Raw genomic sequence first — 7,092 nt, forward strand, 5'->3', positions numbered from 1 at the left:
CTGTGTCCTCAGTGTTTGGTTTTGTTTCCCCTGAAGTTATAGTTTAAGGTCTGAAATAGGAAGGAACGTGATTTCTTTTCACCCATCCTATCCTTCTCAGCTATACATGTAGAATTACAAGGAAGAGCTGTGTTTCATTTAACTGTCCAGTCCTTGTGCTTAGGAGCTTCAGCTCCTAGGTGTTTACAATTGCTTTGCAGAGCACTGATAGAGACACTTCCTATGTAACAAACTTTTGGAACAATTAGGATTTGGTAGCTGAGCCTTACTGATTAAATTTTATATAAAAGCCAGATTGCAACTGCTAGATCACCATTAGGGGAGTGATAACACCTACTGGTTTGAAAACAAGACTTCAGATGATATTCATAACATCAATGATCATTAGGCTGACATAAAGAAGCTTCCAGAAAAGTTTACCTGACTACTCAGTACTATAGAGTACTGAGTGTACTGTGTGTACTCGTGGGAGATGTGTGTGCCAATGACATGTTGTTATTCTCAAGCACTACTCTTGAAATAACACTTTGAGTGTCTAATGGTTTATATGGATATAGTTGTGATAAGTATTCAACAGATCTGAAGGTGGATAGCACCTTTATGGCAGCATGTACAGGCTTCAGGACAGTGTTTTTCCCACATGTGCTAGAAGTGTTCCAAATGAGCTTCATTATATCCTGTAACATTACCCTGAGACAAAATCTTACTGTCTTATTTTGCCCTTCATCAAGGAGAACAGCATCCATATTGTTCATGACATCCACTTGGCCATATTGTCAATGTGAAACAGGGAGGAAAAGGAAAAATTAGCCTTTGGCATTACCTTTCTGTGAGGTTTTGAGTACTGACTTTCACTTTGAACACTAACTAGCTTGTTAGTCTCTTGAAGAGTATCCTGGATGGTAGTAAATGAAGTTTACTTCTCTGTTGATTGTTTTTTCTGGCAGAGTTAACTATTGACTTTGGACTAATGTGATGCTGGATTGTTCAGCATGTTTATGTAGATTTTTGTATCATCACTAAGATGTTGTTCTCTTTCTTATTAGCCTTACAAATTTCCTGCCTGGAATTCATGTGTTTGTATGTGTAAGAAGACCTGAATAAATTTAACAAAGAGTAATGAACAGAAGTCATCCAGCCAGAACAATTCAGTTAAAAAGTCTGAAAGGAGTTGTGTGTTGCTTGGTACTGTGACAGTATTTTGCTTCCAGCAAACAGGTGGAAGGGAATCAAAGCCAAACTGAGCTTTCATTCACAAGGTCAGTTCTTTAACTTGAGGATGCCAGCAGTGTGAGAGAGCACTTTGTAGTAAGGCTGTGAAGACTTCACACTGTATCTGCCAAATGTAGGCTTACAGGGAAATTTGCATGTTTCAACAGAATTAGAAAACTTATTCCCTGTCCTAGTTTCTTATCCTGAGATCTCTTCCATTCTGGAAGAGCATCTGCTACAGGAGATGCCTGCAGAAGGTTTACTAGAAATCACCATGTACTGACAGTCATGTCTGGTGATAAATTAAACAGTGTTTTGTCTGGAAAAAGGATTTTTTTACTGATAGAGCTAGATCATCACGAATGCCATGTTTTTACACCCCTACTCAAAGTGGCTGTGGTGGCAAGTCTGCTGTTTATTTTAACTACTAGGTATGTGTTTGTGATAAGATTGTTTTCCTAGAGGACAAGAGTAGAAGTGAAAAGGATCTCTTCTACATGCATATTTAAGATATTTTAGAATTTCTTGCAGTGATCTGAGGTTCTGAATGAGAATTTTCATGGAGTGAATGGTTTTCAATGAACTGCAGATTGCACCATGTCGGCAAGTGAAAGGAACTTCTGGGTACCCAGTTTGACTGAGCTAGCAGCTCCCAAATCCACCAAAAGTGAAATACTTAAAAGTGCTTATGTCTTCCCTCTGACTTCTCTTCCCTTTCCCTCCCTCCAAAAAAATGAAACAGAAGAAAATTTGATGAGACACCAAAACTGGGATTACTAATTCTTTTCCTTTGGGATAGATTCCAGCATCACTGCCTGGAAAGTGTTCCAGACAAGTGACTCAGGAATTGCTATAAGAATGCTATGGCTTGAAAAATATAAAGTAGTCTCTTAATCAGTCTTCTCTACAAAGTCCCAGGTGTGATTTGTTTGATTGTTTTTTACTCTGAACACTTGACATAGTGAATGAAAAAAACGTTTTTAAAATGTTTTAAAACAAGTCCTATCAGGACTATGTGTGTTTACCAGCCCTTTTCAAACTTCTGTTCCTGTACTCTGGGAAGTATCTGCATTCTAACCAGAAGTTACACTAGTAGCAGCAATGGCTGTGTGTGGACACCTGCTGCAGATCAGGAAGCAAGGAAATTCTTCCTCTTGGTTTGTGTAAAGTCTGCTGGACGATTTCTGTTGGCTTGGATCAGCATGTTGAGTGACCACCAACTAAATTTTACTGATGAAACTGCTGTGGGATCCTACAATGGGGAACTATAGAGAAGGAAAAATACTTCCAGAATTAATTCCCTCTACAGCCACAAGGTTCTGACCCTTTCTCTGTCCATGCTCCATGGTGAATATTATTGCAGAGCTGAGACTCTTTTTCTGCTGCATCCAGAAATGCTGGATGTTAAGCAAAACAAGTGCATGTTCTCACATGTTGCCACACAAGGACACTGTGATAGTGATGCAGTCTGTGATGTCTGCTTCTAAACTGAGGAGCTTGTTAGCCTGCTAGAAAACAGCCCTTAAAAACACCCTCAAGGTGTAGCATCAGTCACCTACTCGCACTGCTGGAACAGAGGAAGTTTGAGAAGTGGGATCACAAATCATGATCATAACTTAAACCAACACATACATTTCACACCTCTAAGAGAAAGAGTTTCTCTCTTTCTGAATTAATTTCTAAGGTATACAACAGTGTGTGAAATACATGGAACACAAGTCAAGACTTCACACTTCTAGTTTTCTTTTCAATATGACACCAGAGCAGTAAGGAAGCATAAAGACAAATAGTAATAATTAGTTCCCGTTGTATTTAAAAGACAAACGCCAATGTGAAAGCCTCAGTGACATTTTCTCATTATCCTCCTGGCTCTTTCAGTTACTTTTCCAGATGTAATTTACGTTGCCATTTGGAGGACGTGTTGGACGTGAGTAATCATGGATGTAACCGCGCAAGAGAGAAGTGAGGGACCCACAGTGCCCATCTCCCAGCAGATGGTGCTATTGTGAAATGCAATTTATTCCAACACGCAAGGTTTCAGCGGTCTTGAATTTACACAAACTGAAGTGGAGAAATTCTAGACTTCTGAAGAAAATCGATGATAATTACTTTCATGTTCTCCCTAAATATTCCGTTTTATCCAGGGATAAAATTAAGCTTTTATTCTTCAGACAGATGTTTTTAAAATGAAGACAAATGATGCAAATGTCCTGCATTCAGGAGAAGACAATATACCCTGAAAATATATGTAAGACATTAATCCCCATTTCATCAGGGGTTTGTCTAGACTTGTGAAAACAGCAACGTTTGTTATAATTCTACTATCTAGGAATATACTGGATCAGAAAGTGATGATTAAGCAAAATAGCAGCAGGGATTGAGTCAGAAATCAGAGCTGCATTTCTGTTGATGTGAGTGCTGGAAGGCTTGTGTTGGCTCTGTTGTAGATGGACACAGACCTCTGAATTTTGATAAATTTAAAAATGAAATGCAGAACATCTATATTTGTAGATGTGAACCAACAAATATAAGCCATATTTGTAGATCTAGTTCTCTAGAGAGCACTTAACTGGTTTTAAAATGAGCAAACTTAAACAAGAAATGATGTGGAAGCTCCGTAACGAGGGACAAGATTTTATGACCCCAGACAAGAGAAATGTTTTGTTATTGAATCAGTGAGCTAGAACTTGAAAGTAACACATTTAGGGACTTCATCTGTTCTGAAGAAAGTGAAACTCTCATCAGGAGCTGGGCATTTGAGACCTGGAGACAAAGTTTACAGGCCCCAGAAGATTTGCTGGAATCGGCATGTGTGCTCTGTGAGGAAGGAAGATGTCAGTGCTAAAGGCTGTCTCTGAGTTGTGCTCTTTGCTGTCATGCCATCCAGTTAGAGAGCAAAAGAAAACAAACAGCTGAAATGAGGTGTGAACTCCTGGCTTCCTTTCCTGCCATAAGGGACCAGCTGAAAACATTGTATTTGCAGAGGGGAAAATGTGAAAGTCTTATTCAGCATTTTGCCCTTAGTTAGCAAAACAGGGTTGCCTCTGGTTTCAGGCAAAGCTCTGTTCAGATGACAGCATAGATGTTTTTATAGGAAATGTCAGATGTAAGCAAGTAGCAGGAGACACAGCCAGTAGAAACTGGGATTGTGAGTTCCCAGATGAGCACAGTTTTAATGTCTAAGGGTCTGATTTGTTGGACAGTAGATTAAATGTAATGATTCCCACAGGTTTCAAAAGGAGAGAGTATTTTTCTTGAGAGAGTGTAGTAAGATGACTGTTAGGAAACATGCAGCTGCATTTCTGGCACAGGTGCTTCTAAATTTCTTTTAGTCAGTCTGATTCCCAGTCTAACAATGGAAGACAGTCTCAAGCCACTGAAATGCTTTTTCCCCAAGTTTGAGGAATGCTATTTTGTCTTAAATTCCTGCAGCTGAATTTACTTCTTGGAGTTTGGTCAATACCAGCTACATTTTCCTCCCCAGGGCCATGCTGAGGGCTTATGGAGAATATAACAGTCCAATTGGCCTGTGAGGTTTTTATGGAACACCCTTCACTTGGGAGTGACCTCTGACAATAGCCTCAGATTTTGGCACCATTAAGCCTCATTCCTGTCCTAGCTCATCCTGAAAGCTGGACTTTGCACCTCAGTCTGAAACTTGCCCGGTCCTGAACTCAACTGTATCGGCTCCCTCTGAAGAATGTTGGCTCACACCTACTTTCTCCTTCCCTCCGTGTGAGTGAGAGCCCTCGTCCCCCGTGGGAAAGGCTGGTGTGGTTTTGCTGGGTTTTGTATGTCCTGCTGAATTATTTTATGGGGAAAGGGGGAAAAATCTCCTTCCTTCCTAGTTTTGTTACCAATAGCAAAAGTTTGTTCTCCACCTGCCATATGTCCTCTTCCTTTTCCTTTACCTGGCTCTGGAGACTGATGTTGGCAACTGGCCAAACCATCGGTCTTTTGTTGGTGGTGTATTTCAAACAGAGTGGATGAAGCAGAACAAATACTATTGGTAGTTAACAAGTTCACTTAGTCATTAGTTGCTCTGACTATTGTGCCATTCTCTGCTCCCTCCTTGCCAAACAGCTAGATGGATGCTTGTTCTTATTGCCTAGTACATTGTTAAGCAGATGAATGTTTCCCTCCTGTTTCCTTTTGCAAAATACCAGGCTTGTGTGTGTAATACAAGTATGAAAGTACACTTATTGTGTTTGGGGAAAAAATACAGTTTTCATTGACCCCAGGAGGGGAAAAAAAAAGGTTTTTTCATATAAACAGTGAAGCTTATGAGAACTGTATGTCTCATTTATAGGCTTCTGTGAACCTATTTAGTATTGTTCTACATGGTGTTTTAGCAAGCCTGGAAAATGCCACTGGAAGTAGGGGAATGTCTACAAAGGAAAGAAGGGAATAAGAGCTGAGCACTCAGTTTCAGGTTAATTAGATCACTACTTAAGGAGTCCTGGGGGACACAACTTGAGAAACACTTTTTGAAGTGTGATTTCAATTCGCTTTGTCAAGCCTATAGATGGAGTCAGTGTTAGGGCTCACATGGAATGACTTAAGTCTGACTTAGAAGTGGACTAATAAACTGAGAAAGAAATATCCTGAAGAACAAAAAACTACTGAACATTGAATTCCTAGAAGTTGCAGAGTATTCTTTTAACCAAAAAACACCAAAACTGGTGCTTAAATCTGCAACTTCTGCATTGCCAGATTATTTAAGATTAAAAGCACATTCATTAAAAAAAGATTATAGTACCAAAGTAAGAAGAGTACAAGAGGAGAAACAGGAACAAGACAGTATCTCTGTAATGCTATTGCCTTCCTTGTTCTGTCCATCTCTCTCACCCTCTTCCTGTTTGAATATCAAAAAACTGGCCATGGAAATGAAGTTTTGGATGTTTGCACTCCACCTAAATCAAAGTTGATGGCTACTGATTTACTTGTGTTTAGGCATTCTTCAGGCTTTTTACTTTCTTTAGGATTTTGTCCATAATCAGTACAAACCCCCTCCTTTTTCTTAAAGGAAGTAGAGTAATTCAAGTGGTCTGAACTTTCCATCAGTTCCTGACTGTATCTCAGTCATTGACACCAGTGGAACTTGAGGGCAAAGGGCTGAAGTAGAATGTTTTGCAGCTTTTCCTCCTCTGATCACATTTGCTTAATTTCTGCTTTCAGTATCTTGGATGCAGAATTAGTCATCCCTGATTTCAGGTTGGTTGTCATATTGTCAAGCTATTTACACCATTGCAAAAAATTAAACAATACAGAAAAGGGCAGAAGATCTCTAGGGGATGCCTGGATTCAAAGGTCTCAAGCTACTAGCAGACTTAAATCTCGCTCCAGAGTACTCTGTTTCAGATTGTGCCAGCGCTGCTTCGGATTGCTGCTGAGAAATGAAGCCCCAACTGGTTCTTTTCTTGTGAGATTTTATGATGGTGCATGTTTTGCACAGTCCTGGTTACACAGAATAAAATCCTGTGCAGTTCTGTGGTTTCCATACGTGATGGTACTATGAGGGGTCTGTCTGTCAGTATGTACTGTTCTAGCACAACAGGAGCTGTGGTTGCTGAGATTTACTGTGCACCCCACATGTTTGCCACAACAAACATGAGCAACCTAGAAATAGAAGTAAAGGAGAGAAATGAGTAAGGTACTCTGACAGGGTTCTCTGTGTCAGGATGAAGGGAAATATTTGATCAAGGAGGTCAAATAACAAAGGTAATTTGTGTTTGTAACTGGTTAATCGTGACTTAAAAATACCCATATTGACAGGAACTACAGGATAAATGTCATTGGAACTTCTTGTTTTTTTAATACACCTTAAGAAATTAAACAAAGCAAGTGCATTTGGTGGTGGCCTCAGGAAAAGTCCAGTCA

This window comes from Colius striatus, chromosome 18, assembly GCF_028858725.1.
Source record: "Colius striatus isolate bColStr4 chromosome 18, bColStr4.1.hap1, whole genome shotgun sequence".
NCBI lineage: Eukaryota > Metazoa > Chordata > Aves > Coliiformes > Coliidae > Colius > Colius striatus.